This window comes from Dromaius novaehollandiae, chromosome 15 (assembly GCF_036370855.1).
Source record: "Dromaius novaehollandiae isolate bDroNov1 chromosome 15, bDroNov1.hap1, whole genome shotgun sequence".
NCBI classification, from domain to species: domain Eukaryota; kingdom Metazoa; phylum Chordata; class Aves; order Casuariiformes; family Dromaiidae; genus Dromaius; species Dromaius novaehollandiae.
Genome location: NC_088112.1, coordinates 8,867,077 through 8,884,962, shown reverse-complemented (window position 1 = coordinate 8,884,962; position 17,886 = coordinate 8,867,077). Strand labels below are relative to the sequence as shown.

Below are 17,886 nucleotides of genomic sequence, written 5' to 3'. Positions count from 1 at the left end.
AAATTCTCCATTAAAAATTTTGCTATTCCCCATGGATAGTTCATAGAATTCTCAGGCTTTTCATCAGCTCCTTCACTTATTAGAAGTAAAGAAAAAGTCTTTCAGGAGAATACTGTCTATGATTTGCTATCACCAAAAATTATTATACCTAATACACATTTTGAATAATATTTTACATATTCTCCAGAAGTCCATCTCTTCAGCTGCTATACACTTTTCTAAAATCAAGGCAAATGTGAATCTGACTCAGAGATGGATTTAAGAGTCCTGCAATAGGCCCATTACAGCGTATTGAACAAAAATATCTGAAAGGGACTTGCATCAGCTACATTGATCTAGGCTTCTACCTTCTCAAAATCACTTCCATGGTTAATGAAAGATTTTTCCATTCTTTTTCTGTTAGCTTTGCACACCAGGATCAGAAGCACATTTTTAGTCTACTTTAGGACAGAGCAAAAAAGAATTTCACACCTTAAAGAATATAGCTAAAGAGCTTACTGGAGTGCCAATTAGCTGTATTTTTTTTCATAGCTTTAAAATTCCATACTAGAGATTTCTCTAAATTCACCCAGTAGAATTTACGAGATATATATGTTTGACAAGAATCTTGTGAACTTCTGATTTTGAAAGTCGATCTAAATTGAAAATATTCAAAGCTTCAAAATTGGGTTTCCAAACATTGTAAAGTGGCTCTGACTACAACTGTGCAAACTTTGACATTGCAAGCTTGTTTGCAAATACTTTTTTCACGTAACCTGCAGGTGTTCATGTATCCCAATTTCCAACTGGAATTTTTGATTAAATTAAAACCAAGTATTCAAATTCTAGTATGGTAAAAAGTCAACTTTTCTAAAACCTCATTGCAAACATAACCTCCATAGAAGGATCATCAACTCCAATAAACCATGCCATTTGCAAGCACTTTTTGAGTTCGATAGCAATTTGGAAGATGGCTTTTTAGTTAATTGCACACACACATTTTAAGGTATTAGTCAGGTGGCCTAATGTTTTCAAATGACTCTGGGGGACTTATATACTAAATTCCCATAGAACAATGCAGCAAGAACATCTGCATAACTGTTGGAAGAGAACAGAATCTGGGGAGAGCAGGACCGAAGCTGTGTTTACCATACAGTGCCAATGCCATGTCAAAGAAAGGAGAAAGATTAATCACAGGGGAGGACCACAGGTGAACACCTTTACTGTAAATGGACAAAGATCATGAGAATCAGCCCCTCCAGCCATACTGGGGAAAAGAAAAGCTATCTTCTCATCTCTTGAAAACTTTGGCTCAAGCAAAATTCCCTATCTTCCTCTATTTCAGTCTTTCCCTGCAACGGAGAACAAATTCTCAAGATTTTGTGTATACTTTCTATTACAAATTACTCTCTTCAAGGTAGATGACAAAGATTTATGACATTTGCTCCATCTTTATTTACTGATTATCTCAGACGAGTGCACCACTGAATAAAAACTTTCTGTAACTCACTCCTATTGTTAAAGCCCTCACATTCAGTTGCAGGGCAGATGAAACTCTTCTGGAGTCACTGTTTCTATTTACTCCACATGAAGATGTAAATCATCTCTTGCTTAAGTTTCTTTTACAGATCTTGCTTTCTTGCAAAGTCTTTTTTACTTTCTTGCCAATAAATACAGCCCTAGTGTTAACTGTGCCTACTTTCCTTTTCTACTGTACACAGCTACATAGGAAAAGAAAAATGTTTTTATATTCTATAGCAATACAAAACATTTTTCAAACCATCTATGGAGATGAAGATTCTTTTTTTTATTCAGAATAGATATGCCATAAATTCTACTATCAGGTTTTTTGGATCAAAGATAACTTAACAGACTGGAGTCTAGAGAGAATGAGGTGCTATAAAGCACAGCACCAGCGAACGCTCTATAGTTAGGAGACATCTAACTGCTGAAAAAGTACAGATTAGCTCTAGAATGATAAGTAGTTTCAATTCCAGTGTTTATTTGTACAAAAGACTGAAAACCAAAAAAAAAAAAATCAAAAAAATCAAATTGCATTAATTTTATGTATTAAGGACAAAGCTTCACCTATTACCTAATCCTGTTTCTATATAGTATGTAGTATACAAAGTTATTTTTAACAGCTTCATAAATTAGAGGCAATTAGGCACAACTAATCAACTAAGACCTACTAACATATCATTTGACTCCTGATACAAGAAATACTGAATCTTGAATTACACTTCTGAAAAATTTTTCCCAGTCCAGAAAATAATCTAGGTCAAGCAGAACCTCTATGTTTCAAAATTAATTATATAGTGCTCATCTAAACTACTTTCCTAGCACCAAGGAGAAAGTTGGTCTACTCTTGATGACATCATTCTCAACAGGAATTTTATAATAAATTTGTAAAATAACCATTGTTTTGCACAAATCTAGATCCTTTTTGATAATGTCTTCATCACAAAAAGCATCTGAATACATGAAAGAAAATACCATAAAAGAGAGGGAAAACAAAAGGTAATACAGAAAAGATAGCTAGAATCTTCCATCACATGAATCCAGTTTGTGGGGTCACCAATTCCAGTTCATCTGACAATCTGATTACTACATATAACTCATGCACACAGACTACTCATGACCTGAGAAAGCAGTGTGTTTTGTTTTGAAAGCCTTATAGTTAGAAACCTGGTGATGAACAAGCCAGGAAATTCTGCTAAACTATGGACACCATCAGTAGAAAATTTTTAGGACTGACCCAGGTGAGCCTCACAGGGCAATTAACAATGATAGTCTATCAGGTTTTGACAAATACATAAAAGTTAGAGACTCACCATCTCTCTCTCTGAGGTCTGCCCTCCTTCAGAAAGTCTTTACCTCATCAGCAGACTTGGCTTTTTGTCAGAAATGCAAGTCAGATTCCTTTTATGAAGGCAACATAGGACAATGACACATATCTGTCTAAAAAACAAACACTGGAGTGTAACTGCCACACAGCTAGAAATTGCACTACCCAAAGCTTCTTTTATCTACACTACACTTTCTAAATACTCATGGCTCATTGTCTTTTATGTGCATCCACCAGTTTTGGCTTCTGAGAGATCTTCTGAACTGAGTGACACATATAATATGACAACCTTCGAGGTCTGTCTGCTTCAGCTTTGGGGTTATTAAGCATAACCGAACTAGTTACAGGACTCCAACCATAGCAAATAGTCTCTCCTATACTTTTCACAGTGAAGTTGTATGGTCAGGTTAGCCAAAACCTGAACAACCTCCATACAGAGTTAGGGAGCACTATGAGTACAAAGGTAAAACTGGAAATGCTTAAGCGAACAAACATGCAGAGGAAAAAAAATACCCTTATAAGCTCCAGAAATAGAAATGCAATGATATTCAATAGTATGACAGACAAGGCCATTCACTTAGGAACTACGATCTGAAATTTCTGCTACCAGTTAGAAACAGTGGAGAAAAAGGAGGCCCAAAGGCCCAAACTGATGACTGGGAGCCACAGATGGACAGTTTGATACAACTTCTTGAGAGGAACCATGATTAGAGAAATGGAGCAACTGTTTTAAGAAAACATGCTTGTACATGTATGCTTTAGTTAGTTCAGTGAATAAAAGGTTGAAAAAGCATTTAACTTATTAAACTGATTTAAACTGATTACAATGATTTAACTTTAATGATTTAACAGATTACAATTTAAATTAAACTGATTTAACTGATTACAATGATTTAACTTTCATCATTGTAATGGGAGCACATGTGGACAACAAAAGATCCTCCAAGATAAAAATAAATATACACTGGTTATGAAAAGACTAGACATTTCCAACCAAGACAGACTGACATTTTTGAATAGCCTTTAGACAGATTTAAAAAGAGCAAACTCAACTTACATTAGTTTATATACGGTATTAAGGGAATGATATTGGTAAACTAGGAAGTCCTTTAGGTGCTCTGCTCTGAAATCGCAGAAATACATGGAGTAAAAGTGGACACTACAGCCTACCCGAGATTCAGTACAAGCAAAAAGGTGAGCTGGCAAGATACAATTTGCTACAATCAATAATGGTTGTGATTAAGAAAAGTGAAAGTGGTTAGGTGGAATTGCTCTAACAATAATTGCTTTTAAATCTTAAGCTCTTGCATATATTAGGAAGCTTTTAAAATAAATGCAAACTGTAGCTCAAGTGCTTTTTCACACTTCTTTGGTCAATAGTGAGTGAGCTTACATTTAAAAAGCATTGCCAGTTTCCAGAGTTTGTACTTGCCCACTCGGAGCCCAGTATGCTGTTGCCAGTTTTAAACATTTTCTGTAAAATCAAACAGGATCTACTAAGAAGTGTCAGTCTTCAGAGTGCTTGCTATAGCCTTGAACTTTACAAGCATTTTTGTAAAATTTTGGCTCTCTTTCAGCTCTCAATTCACACCAGTCTGTTTAGAAAATAGTTTTAGACCACTTTTTGGGTGCAGAGGGGAAAAAACATAGTAATGTTTTGTTGTCTGTCTTAATTTACATTTGCTTTGGTTTTGGCAAGTGTCTCTGTATTACACTATTCATCATAAACTTGCTCACAAGCTTTTTACAAATTTGTTTACAGAGAAGAACCTTGAAGAGAAATACCATACTAATGGAAAGTGAAGGTATCCACAATAAGGTATAATTCTTTAGATAGACTACCTGGGTCAACCTTCATTCTGCCCAATTGTGTAATATTAAAAAAATGAGATAGGTAGGGCAGTTGAAGTAAGAACTAGACCAAAACTTCTGAATCGAATTGCTTTTAAACTTTTAGTGCAGTTTAAATCAACTTTTCCAGGTCCAAATCCCAGACTTGCATACTATTTTATCATTGCCCAACTAAAAAAGCTCTGACAAATACAGTAAAAGTTTTTGCCTAAAAGTTCACTTCCAGATGGAAGTACATGACCTGCAGTCATTTTGAACCAAAGGTCATAATGGAATTAAAAAATGTTACAATACAATTTCTTCGCCATTTTCACTAGAGGATTGGTATTCTTATCCTGGTACAACTAATCCATCCCCTCAGTTAAATATGATCTGCATGAGAGATCCTGCAGTAAGAGTCAGTGTGTTCTACCATGATCTGATTACTGCAGGTTAGGATTTAAGAATAATTGTTTATTGGTTCTTGATTGCAGCCCCGATTACAACTCTGTCAAATCTGTACTTCTTAAAGTTTATTTACATGAATCCATGGTTAATACTACGGACTACAGCTGCCTGGAGAAAAAAGCACCTTGTGATTATTTTTCCAGAGTACAGCTCTTATCGATAATTTGTCACAGGAAGTGTTTACAAGGGAAGCACAAGTGGAGAAAGCCCTCCATCAGGATATTAAAAATATCCTCTTGCTCCATCTCTTTCTCTAGCCTCCCATCAGATGGTTTCAGACGCATAAGGAAAAAGCTGTGAATTTCAGACAGGCAGACCTTAGCAGCCTTACTAAAATGTTATGCTAGGGATTATATAGTCAATGTCAACCAGAGCACTGAGCTACAATGGCACCACTATTGCTGAGTCACAGGATCGCAGTACGATCAAGTGGGGTGGATTTCTTTGCCACGGGCAGAGTAAAGAACGCCTGTTCTCTAACATGCTGCGATGAGAAAAATCAGCAGGAGAGAAAACTACAATCTTAGTGCGAAAGTCTACTTTGACACCTCCCACCCCCCACTTTATACTCGAGTGCCTCATATCTGCCTGCTGAACTGAAGAGTTTTGATATGTTCTCAACACAAAAAACCCCAGTCATTTGAATTTGTCCTTGGGCGTTTTTCTGGGCTGCTCTGCGTACCTCGCACACGCACTGCGGCAAGGCCCCCGCAGGTCCGGGCCGCAGTGCTGATGCGCATGTTAATACAGCAGCATTGTTCAGCGCAATTATCTTGGCCAGGCAGCCTGGCTTCCGAGGGTTCGCAGGGACAAGGGTAGCGCCACGGGAACAGCGAAACAACAGCGAGGTGACTACGTCCAATATGCCTGTGTGTGTCAGAAGCTTAAGGTTTGCGCTTGTAAACTGCTGGTTTATCATGTTACTCACAAAACAGGAGATCTGGAGAATCAAGTTTTGAGTATTCAGTATCACTTTTTAACATCTGTGAGGAAGCTGAGCATTACAGTTCAGCAACATGGCTAGTTAATTCGCCTGGAGCACATTATGAACATCAATCCTAGCGCACATAATGGCACCGCACAGTCTAACAGTGACGCAGGTGGCAAGGACCAAGAATAGGCAGCGCCAATGTCTGTGGAAAATTAAAAAAATCCCAAGCTGAGAAGGACCAGGCCGCGCGGGCAGCCCTTCACTGGGTTGGGGCACTTTCTGGGGGCCGCTGGGCGCCGGGGAGCACGCAGCAAGGAGCTCAGCGCACAGCAGAGCGCCCCGGGCCCAGTGCTGAGGCAGCACGGCCGTTAACAGCTCCACAGCGAATGCGGCAGCAGGACATGCGCCTCGTCCTCCCTGCCTCTGCCTTAGTGTCTTCCCTCATGAGTTGCGGGGCTTGGATTTGAACTACAGTATTCGCCGACCCACCTGTAGGGACTGGCGGCCCCGCAGGCTTTTCTTCCCAGCCCAGCCACAGCAACAGCCCTTCTCAGCCACCTCCCCCGTGGCTCCGCCTGCGACACAACAGGCAGCCACTGCCAGCAGGGGCATGCAGAGCCCAGGCCAGCAGCCAGGGCAGGGCAGGGCACAAGCCGCACCTGCGCCACTGCCCTGCCCGCCCCGAGCCGCCAGGAGGGCAGGCCGGGATACACGGTCATCCATGTTAGGGCAGCCCACCTCCTCCCAGGGGCCTCCCTCTGCCGCTGTCGGTACCTGGCTGTGTGCAGCCTGGCCACCACCAGACCCTACCCCCTTCCCGCCTGGGTACCAAAACCGGTGTTTTCTCCCTGAATCACTTCAGTTTTAAGTCTCTTAACCAGCCTGCCGTGCTTCAGCCTCCTCAGCCGCACAAACTGGCTGCCCTCCTCCCCCTGCATCATCTTACAGCTATATTATGTGGGGAAAAAATAAAGCTGCATGAAATTAAATGTCAACACCTTCTCTGTAGGGCAAGAGCATATATAAAGCATTCATTAATGGTGCAGCAGAGGTAGGGTAAGATGGGAAGATAGCTGGTGACCTAACTTGGAGCTTAATTATGCCTACATTGCTGTAGGAATGAGCTTCTTTGTTGCTCCAAGAAAAAACCTGTCCCCTGTCCTTCTAGCAAACTCATTTGCTATTATCCAGAAACAAAATTTGGAGATTAAGGTCCGTGCAGTTACAGCAGAAATGCCTGTTACTTGTTCAGCATTAGGACACAGTGAATCATAATATGCACCAACCCCTCAGGCTGAACAGAAATGCAAATTAAAAGAGATGGTGCTTAAGACGCTGCAAGGCTGGACACAATGATCAAAAGCGCTTCGAAGTGGCAGGTTTATCTCCTCCCCGTGAGCACAATGCAGCCCTGCAGGAGGATCTTCGAGAGCCCCGTGCGGGTTCAGAGCATTAATAACCAGCCTCTGCTGCCAGCAATGCCTCATTCAGCATCTTAACTTAATTCGAAATGCATTTGTCAACGGTTCTAAATTCCAGAAAGATAACGTTAATATTTAGTGTTTGATGCCAGCTAGAATAAAAGGAAGCTTTCAGAAAGCAGGCCTCCCCTGTCAAATGCAGAAGATGTTAGTAATGTAAGTGAACTTCTTGAATTCCTATCCCATCTCCTTAACACCTATATATACTAATTCGTTAGTCACAGTGTTTCACAATAAAACCATGTAACCTTTTGAATCGTTCAGTGAACGACAGATGCGCCCACACACTCCCTTGAAAAGGATGTGCTAGTTGCAAAGCACACGTGTGGAGTTTTACTGCTGTGGTAATCATTGCAGAATGATACTGTTATCAGCAATATTAAGCAGTCTGAATTTGCAGTTTTTACATATGCAGTGGCATCTTTCTCTGACCTCAAACAGCTTTACCTGCACCAGGCAGTCAGCATAGGTCATGCTACAGCTTGGAACATGACGAAACAGAGATTGATTTGCTAAAGCCAAACAAGTTCAGAGAGGGAAAAATAATTCTTCTCCAGTCCTGAATGGTTGCTGCTCTGTCACTTGTCAACTTGGCAAGGTTTTACAGTAATTCTTAAATCAGTCGATTATAATGATTGTTGGCAACACTAATGCATCAAAACATAGAATATGTGCCAAATGAGCTGCTTCTGGTATCCGAGTTCAGAAGCAAATCAGGCTATTAAATGCACGTCATTACTCTATTTAACTTTTGGGGGAAAAATGTGTAAAGTGTCACAGGCAGGAATAGATTTCCTCTTTCCTGTGCAAGTTAAAATTGCTGTTTATTTTAGTCTACAGTTCAGCAGAGTCCAAAACTTTCTCCATCTTAAGTACATTTTTGCCTGGAGGTGGCTTTCAGTATTAACAACAACATGAGATGAGCTAAGGAAAGTTGAAGCAAAATTACTAGGAGAACCAATTAAAAGAAATTTTAATAATTTCCCCATCAGTGTTGGTTCTTCATGGTGGCCTTAGTGGTACACCTAGCCATTAAGTTTCTCTCATCTTCTGTAGCTATTTACCATCCTGAAACACAAAATTATACTGAAGATGAATCTGGATTGTTTTTCCTCTATCAAGCATCTGTCACTTTTAAATTGGGGTACCCAATTCTCCGTAAGCCAGATGATTTATAATCCATAATCCAAGTCATTAACAGTCAGGTCTATACTTCTTGCAACTTATTATAAACCTTGAATACCTCTCCCTCCCCATTTACTGCAACAGCAATGGTTATTTTGAGTGGGGAGGAAAAGCAGCATCATATCAGGTTGCAGATATTCTGTCACCCAGTAAAAGAACAAACATGGAAAGAAAAATGGAATTAGAGTAATAGGATTTAAAAAATAGGAGTTGAAGATGAATCAGAAATAAAGGGGTACTGAGTTGGCATGGGCCGCTGTAAAGCTTGAGGAGAGCAGCATCTTAAGCTAAAATAGCTGAAAATAACAATATATGGGCCTTTATTCTTTCCCTATAAAAATATCTCTTACCTAAAACTACATAAAATTAATGAACGCATATCTGGGTACTGACAGAGGAAGAGAAGATTCAGATTTATTTAAAAGTTTGGGGTTTGTGGCAAAAATTTACACTCCTTTATAACCTCATTGGACACCAACCCCCATTCTTACTGCAACAGTGTGGTCTTCATAGCAAAAACCTCCCTTTCAAAAACAGTCATTAGAAGTCAACTCTACCCGTACACTGGAAGATTTTTTTTATAGGATGGATTTAGTGCATGTAGTGTTTTATAAAACCATGTGGAATGTTCAACTACAATAATAGTTTCTGCATAAAATTCTTAAAGCAAACATTTAGCTGATCCTTTCCTTGTAGTTATCTGTTACATAAAACTCATTCTATTGCTGAAACAATCACATATTCTCAGTCTCAATTTAGAAATGTTGAGCAGCATACAAACATGACTAGAATAATCTTCTCCATCTTCTCTGATTTTATGATACAATTTCCATAAATTTAGCTGTCCAAAAGTTAAACTGAAAAGACAGTACAGTATGCTTTGGAATTGTTCTAAGCTCTTACCTGCAAAGCACTGCAGAAAGCTATATAAAAATGCCATTTCTGCATAAACAGTCACAATGGGTCAAACAGCCACTGTTCTAGAAGCTGTTGTCCCACAGTAGTTTGCAAAGTTAAATAAACACTTCCAAAACTTAAAAGGCAGAAGGCACCATCATATTTACAGAGAAGGTGCAAAACAGATGAGGGTAAGAAAGAGATAACAGGAAGTTATTCCATTAGAGAAAAGTTAGCTCAGACATAAACGTCAGCAAGATTGTGTGAAAGATGACCAGAGAGCAGGTTTATAAAATGTGTTAAATCTGAGGACTCTTCATAGTTTAAAGATGCAAGTGCGTTCCACCTCTGTGAGGAGCTATACTCGTTCAGAAAGCAGCATTTAGGAAAAAGTACAAGACCTGAGCAAGTACAGAATGATACCTTGCCTAGCATACCACTGCAATTCCTGCAAACCAGTGGTGTAAGGTCTTCTGTAGTGAAGACTTCATCTGCCTTGTCACATTGATTAGCTTTTGAGAAATCTATTCCTCAGGCACTTGCTATGGTCTTTTCTAACACATTGTATATTCTTAGTATCTCCAGTACCCTCCTGTAAGAAATTTCACAGTAGAGTTATACATTACGGAAAATTGCATCTCCTTGTTCTTGTTGTAAAAACTGAACATGTATTCCTACTTGTTTTACTACTTCCACCTAACTATGAATCCTTGTCTCCTTTGTGTAGGTTGTTTTCTTTCTGCTAAGAAATACTGGCTGACAAATATAGTAATAGAAGTGTAATAGTAGAAGTGCCCAAGAACAGAAGACTCGGAATTCCTGCCCAGAAAGGGTAGATGGAAGGTCTTGCACTCTGAAGCAGCATACTCTGGTCGTACACTGTCAAAAGGTACAAGTAGTTTTAGACTAATGGCAAGGGGAAAAGAATGTACTGCAAACCTTATGAGAAGGTTTGAATGAATGATAGAATGCAATGACTTGTTTTCTAAACCCCTACACAAGTACCACCGATCTCTTTGCTCAGTTATAAGTAGTTTTATTTCTAGAGTAGAGATCAATGGAGGTAAAGCAGTTTGGTCTACAGCAGAACAAAACTGAGCATAGTCCTGCTTCACAGAAACTTATATGACCTTAGCAAACTACATTTCTTTTTGTCACAGCTCCCTATCTGAACATAAAGTTAAGAGCTTCCTTAACTTAGTACACACAGTAAAACTACAGGTTACGAAATGTTCACACACAAGACAAAGATCTAGGACTATACACATCTAGACTGTTGTCTATCCCCACCATACCTGCAAATGCTCTAAATCTATAGCATGCAGTATAATGGCATCAACAAAAAGCCAGAATCCAACTATAAAAATAATTTGCATGTTGCCATATTAGTGCATATGAATTTAGTTTAAGAAATGAATAAGGGCTCATTTCAGACTCATACTTGCCAGGCACATGTTCCTCACCTTACCACAACAGGCAGTAATTATGGGTGTGGAATGATGCATGCAAGCAAGAGTAGTATGGAAAATAATGAGAAAGCAGTCTTCAGTATATACAGCAATTAAATATTACAAATATGCTAGGATTGTCTGCAAAAGGCAACCGAGTGAGGTAGAAATTTCTCTGTTACTAATGAGACAGTGCAATTCTTTATAGTGCTTTTGCTTCAAAGAACAGCTCCCTAGTTTGGCTTTAATTAGTCTCAAAAGGAGGTTTGCATTGCATAGGAAACTCAAGTGACACAACAGAAAATAGAGGAGTCAGCATAAATGAAGCTAACTAGAACCAGCAGAAGACAAGCCGAGTGTCTACTGGACAGGTTTGCCAATATCTCAGCAATTCACTGTCACTTCAAGCAGAAGCATGCACCAAGTGTCTCATTAGATTATGACGCCTGTCTCCTTTGAAAGAGTTACTGACATTTGGTTTGCATATGAAGCAACAACGTTTTAGCAATTGCTAAAGATTTTCTTGCAGGACAGCTCAGGATTCACACCACAGTGGGTAGAGATAAAAATAACACAATCCATTAACAAATGGGAACCTGGAGCAACTTCTTAGATTTTTTTGCATTTGGGGGGAGGGAGCCCTATTCATTAACTAATTTTAATCTAACTAGAGTGGTTCTGTCCCTTGCAGATAAAATTCCTGGCTCAGTCTGTAAAATAAATACACAGTATCAATTAAGTAAGGGATGTTATTGGGAGGAAAAAGTTAAACCAAGGATCAGAACTTTTGAGGAGAAAAGGGTCTATCAGGCCTTCCTACAGACAAAAGGCATTATAGCCCAACTTCCCTTTAGAGGCCCTTCTGGAGCCATGTTGTTTCTGTGATAGCAATGTTCTTCAGCTAATGCACGGTAAGAATTTATGCTCATTTATGCAGTCTTAATTTGAGGTGGACACAACTGCATAGCCCATTTTGTATCAGTTTCAGCAGATTAGCTGTTCATTCTTAAAGTCTTGATAACCCAAATATCAGGTCATCTAGACAAGCAGAGCTGTGAGATAAGAGCCAAGAGAAGAGGTAAGTTCTATCAGTTATTGTAATTTTCAAGTATAATGCCCAGAGACCCTAAATCAGTAAAAAAACCTACACAGCTTTTCAATTTTTCTGTCCAGAACCATGATTAAAAGAAACTTTAAACGTCACTTAAAGGAAACCATGTATTGTAGTGCTTTCAATATCCTTTTTCCTAAGCACCAACTGATAATCTGGGGACTAATCCAAGAGAAGACATTGAAGAATAAGAAGCTGACAACACCCGGTTACCCTTGAATAATCAAAAGGTGATGCAGCTGTAGTCAATGAGTTACTTATACGCACATGTATGTATATACACACATATACACATTTTTTATACCAATTATCTTAAATCCCATTATTGACCTTACTCAGAGAGGATTCCTACTGACTTCACTTCATCAATCCATATAATTTTTGTTCTTTCATATTTCAGCTAAAATTAAAGAAAAAAGTCAACTGAGCTATGCGTCCCACCTTCAAGTCTATGTAAGCAAAAATACCATTATATAATGGTCATCATGCTCTGTTGCATACTGTCCCAGTTGAAAAAAATTTGTATCTAGTCATAACTGACAGAGAAACACTTGGGAAAAACCTTTTGAGTTAACTAAGATATTTAAGCAAACAGTACCTATCTCTAAAGTGAAACAGAAATACAGACAGGGTAGCAACAAGATGTGCTAGCAGTCAGCCATGACGAACAGTTTTATGCTGATTTTTAAAAAACCCAAATCAACCTGGACTCAGGCAGCACAAGTACTTGATTGCAGTCATTTATATACTGATGCATGCAGTTTGGAAAAATTTTTTTTACATTTACAACTGGATACATCACATAACACAGTGATAGTGGGAGAATGTTAGAAAGTTGGTATGAGGGCACTCTGAAAGGATTTCCATCCTGGGATTCACTTCCCCTTGTGTCCAGCCAGAGCTCAACATTTGTTAGTTTTCTAATCATACTGCAAAGGTCAATTGTCTGTCATCTCTGCTTTACAAGAGCGACTTGGATATATAGCTAAGACAAAGGTTCACTTGTGCATATGCATTTCTGGGATAGCCGTTGACCATGCCTTAGTCAGTTTTAGTTAGAATTTAGAAAATTACAGGAATAAACAGATTAGCAAAATAAGATTAAGTGTTGAAGAGCATATCTTAGAAATTGCTCTTACCAGAATGAATGTTTCAGATTGATTCTGAACTCTAGAGCAGAAGTCATTATTAACACTAATGTAGCACCTAATAAAGTGAGCCTTGTTTAAATGCTGGACTATTTTTTCAGCTTGAGAATGAGCTACAGAATTCATGTATACAACAGGTTAGAGACTAGGAAAAATAAAATGTTTTAACAGAAGCTTGAACTAGAGCAAGAGATGATCAAGGACAAGAGACAAGATAATTGCATATGGTTATGGATTTTTCAGAGCCTTTTGCCCTGCTAATAAGAACAGCTGAGCTGTCAAATTTACCTCCACAGAGAAAAGAAATGAATGACTCAGAATCAGACAGTTAGCTATCACAGAAGTATTGTTTGACATTGTCTGCAGGGCTCTTTGTAACAATCAGTGAATCTTGTCTTTTCAATCCTCATTTTCAGAAGATTCAAACCTTTTCCAAAAAATTCAAGGTGTTAATGCTGCTAATGATAGCATAGTTATATCATTTTGCTTTACAACAAACAATTTATTTGTCCTAAAAATCTTTTATTCTCCTCCTCCTCCTGGAACGCCAGGAGGAATATTTTGTAGAGCTAAAAGATTTTGCAAAAATATTTAAAGACACAATACACTACACACAAATGTAGGATGGCAGGAATCACTGTCTGTATATCAAAGATGCAATGCTGAATACTGAGTCTCAACCACAGTTGTCACCAGTGATTCTCAAGAGCAACAATTTAACATCCTTTATATGTATTCCTTAGATATCATGCTATACACAATATATAAACCAGTTGAATTGCTCAACTTGGTGTTTGGGAAAGAAATATTTGGTTTCAACCATGAGCTATTAGGAAAAGTGTGCACCAGTTCTTTTCACTTTTTGTTCCTTAATTAGATAGGAGCCATTTAGGTTATCTACAACTTGTACAACACAATAGATGAAATGATACTTTATAAAACATAACGCACTTTCAAAAGAGAACACTCAATAGAAAAATAAGATAATAGACAGATCTGAGAGGAGAAACCAACTAATTTTAACATCTATTTTCCTTTCCACAATAAAGAAGGAGAGGACACCTTATCTAACAGCAATTCTTGCAGAGAGATGTCCATTACTAGCAAGCTGCATATACGTTTCTTTCACCTATTTCATTTTGTTTTCCAAAAGCACAAAGCTTCCTGTAATCTATTCTGTGAACTGATCCAGGAGAATTTGCTGCAATAACTTGATATCAGACATACTATTTTTCAAGTGTTTACTTGATACTAGTTAAAAGTTTGTGGATCTTCTTTCTTTCATTTGTCATGAAAATTATGTTGGAACAAGAGGAACTGAGGTATCTATTGAAGCATTGCATTTTTTGGGGAAAAAAAATCGCAACATGAGGCAAATATTAAGTTTGGCTTGATGTGGGTAGAAGGTACAATTTTACTTAATTATTTGAGGCTTTTCAAGTCATCAAAAACAGTAAAATTTCAAAAAGTTGGAATTTTGATTTAAAAATCTGTATTTTGTCTACCAATTCTAGTGTTTTTTTAATATATAAACATTAACTTCAACTTCTTGTCTCTGCCAATAAGCTACTTCTGACGTAGAACACAGAGTCCAGACACTGCAAAGCATACAGTAGCAGGCAAAGATTTGTGACATATGTAATATTTTCTAACCAGCATACACCTTAGCAATGCAAAATCACTTTTTCCAATATTCAAACATGTAAGCTTAGAATGCCATTATTCTAATAAACCTTAACATAAGTTCCATAAATAACTCAGATGGTCTAGTAGATACTCAGCATTTTCCCTTTAGAGTAACTTATTATGAGCAGGTAGACCAGTTCAAAACCAAATAGATACCTTTTTACCACCTACAGTTTATTAAAATAGTCCTTTTTATGCAAGTAGGTTTTATTCTGGCTTTAAAGATTCATATTAGCTTTCTTTATTCACTGTGCAATTAGTTCATTAAACTCAAGTTTTGCTATGATATGTAGGTCAATTCCATTTACTTTGAAGTACTTTATAAACACAGTAGCCTAACTGAAGCTTTTATAAATGTTTTCATTCATCTTTGTGGTGTTATAGTCCATTTGAGGGGCTTTGCAATCAATGCTCTCATAACATCTAAATTAAAAAAGAATGAAGTTTGATTTAAACAGTGATTTCATGTGTAGAAGCTTGTAAAATATTTGTGTTGGGTCATACCTCATATCTTCAGAAGCTGAGGACAGCATGGTTGCCAAGATAGGATAACAGCTGTATCCATCTATAAAACATTAAAAATAGAAGATGAAAGTGACCATATTTGAAATTACTTTATCAGACCTATTCAAATTTTTCCCTACAGGTGAGAAACTAGACTCTATAAAAAGTCTGTCTTAAAAATAAACATTTCCAAGTGAAATAATGTTCACTTGCCTATTGATTCTATGATTGCCTTTCCAAAATCATTGATTATCTTGACACTAGAAATAACAGCTCTCCAATTATCTCACATGAAGCAGCTTGACTTTCAGCAAAATGAAGAAGGAATATTTTCCTCTATTACGCCCTTAGTTATTTTAAGAGCACCCTAGAAGGTCTTACAAAAAAAATCAGACATACATTAATTCATTTTTCAGTTCTAAAAGTAAAAAGTAGCAGTACTCAGAAAGCAGAAGTTATTAGATATTTTCCCCACAGGTTTCTTATGAACAGTAACCTATTAATCTTAACAACCAGGCATTATAGATCTTGCATGTAGTAAAACCAGACTTGAGTGTAAAGTTATTCATAAACAGGCTTCATAGTTCTGAACTGAACAAAGCTGAAAAAAGCCCCCACAAGACCTTAAGGAAGGCCCACTAGCCTTAGCAGCATAGCATGCTGAACCAAAGCCAAAATCACATCATTAAGCTATACACAGTAGAAACCACTTCTTCCATTCTGGTTTGCTATCTTAAGGGTTAATGTTCTCCTATCAGGAGCCCAATATTAGGAAGTTCAACTTGTTTTTGCTTCACAGTTTTTAAACTCAGTATCTTGAAACCTGTTCATTTGGCAAAGCACTCTGTTTTTCAGAGAGCAGACAGTTTCTTATTTCTTTTCTCCACTGGTACTGGGATAGCTTATAGCAAATTTATAGGGTAAAAAACATTTCTGTCTGATAAGAAATGAAACAGAAGGAAAGAGCTGAAATACCACTGGCTAACTAGATTTTTTTCATTTTCCTTCTCACTCCTACTTACAAAGAAAGAGCCTTTACCTTCCTTTCCTGACTGCAAACTAAGCCTTAATCTAATGTTCATCAAAGTTCCTCCTTCAAAAGGATCCTTTTGCCACCCTTTCCTTTTTATACAAATTAAAGTAATTGTTGGCCAAATTGCAGCTTGAACATAATTAGTTTTCATTTATTATCTGTTACACTTTCAGCTGTGTCACTCATCAAACCCAAACCCTTCCACTTTGCTAGATTGCCAAGTTCTCAGCAGCCCTGCCTCTTACAGAGAGAGGAAACAGCCCATGCCCTAGAAACAGAGTTTAAAACAGGACTTAAGCAAAATATGGGTACCAAGTCTAATACCGCAATCCAAAAAAAGGCCTACACAGCTACTGCCCAACACTGCCACAATCAGACTTCCCTCTGTGACAGTAAAGCTTCCTAAGAGGCTAGTATTGCACCTTGAACAGAGTAAGGTCACTATTATTTGAACTGTTTGGCATCTAGCTGGCATGCCAGAGCTTTAAGCAGAAAATGAGACTTGCTTTCGGCAGTTCTCCTCTGCCTCACGTACTTAGGGTTGGACTCAGCAGACTGTCCTAATCTAAATATCACAGCCTATTGTTGATGAGGTGGCAGCAATGAAAGAGGAAATCTCCCATTGAAGCAGTGCATCATTTTAAAATAATTCAAGACAGACTGGGCTTGAGAGAAAAACCACACAAAGGAACATGATTGTAGTATAAACGTTAAGGCATTTACCTGAAAAACAGGAAGTTTACAGTGCTACCACCTTATCCTGTCTTCCTCCCCAAGACAGTTTCTATTTTTAACTAATGTCCTTTTAATCCTAAATAGAAAGAACTGTAGGAAGCAGCATCTTCTGTTTAGGACTCATCACTCCTGGATGAATAGTTTAACTGTGGATTTTTTTGTTTTGCTGTGACCCAGTAAATTTTACAATCTCTTTTGCACAGATGAACTTCAGCAGAAGTGGAGAAACCACCTGTAGCCTAAAGGTCAGATTTAACAAGCTATTTCTGTTCCAAGCTGCCATCTAGGTATTCCAATGAGGAATAACATTCCATAATATTTCAGTGGGAAATTAGGTCTTTAAGTAAGTATTAGAACCTCATAGATATAGTCTTAAGTCCTTGTGTACCTATGAGACTTTTAGGCCACTAAATACTTATAACAGTCTTTTCCCTGAGACTGTAATTCTAGAGGTCTGAGGCTGGATGGGAACATCTCCCACTCTTCCCTTTGTGGCACACACACATAAACAGCAGTTTGAACAGCTAAAATACTGCAATTCTTGGTTTCTCCTTTATTGATCCAGTCTGAAAGTTAAACATTCAAGCCATTTCCATTCTGAA

The 17,886-nt window shown here is 38.0% G+C and overlaps 1 long non-coding RNA gene across 1 annotated transcript in view; it reads right to left on the bottom strand.

Annotated features, from left to right (window-relative positions):
* LOC112993676 (uncharacterized) overlaps nt 1-17,886 on the bottom strand; it is an 89,159-nt gene that overhangs the window by 51,859 nt on the left and 19,414 nt on the right. The window contains exon 3 of the long non-coding RNA XR_003261762.2: nt 15,517-15,577. This is a non-coding gene — a long non-coding RNA (uncharacterized LOC112993676). The remainder of the gene's footprint in view (nt 1-15,516; nt 15,578-17,886) is intronic.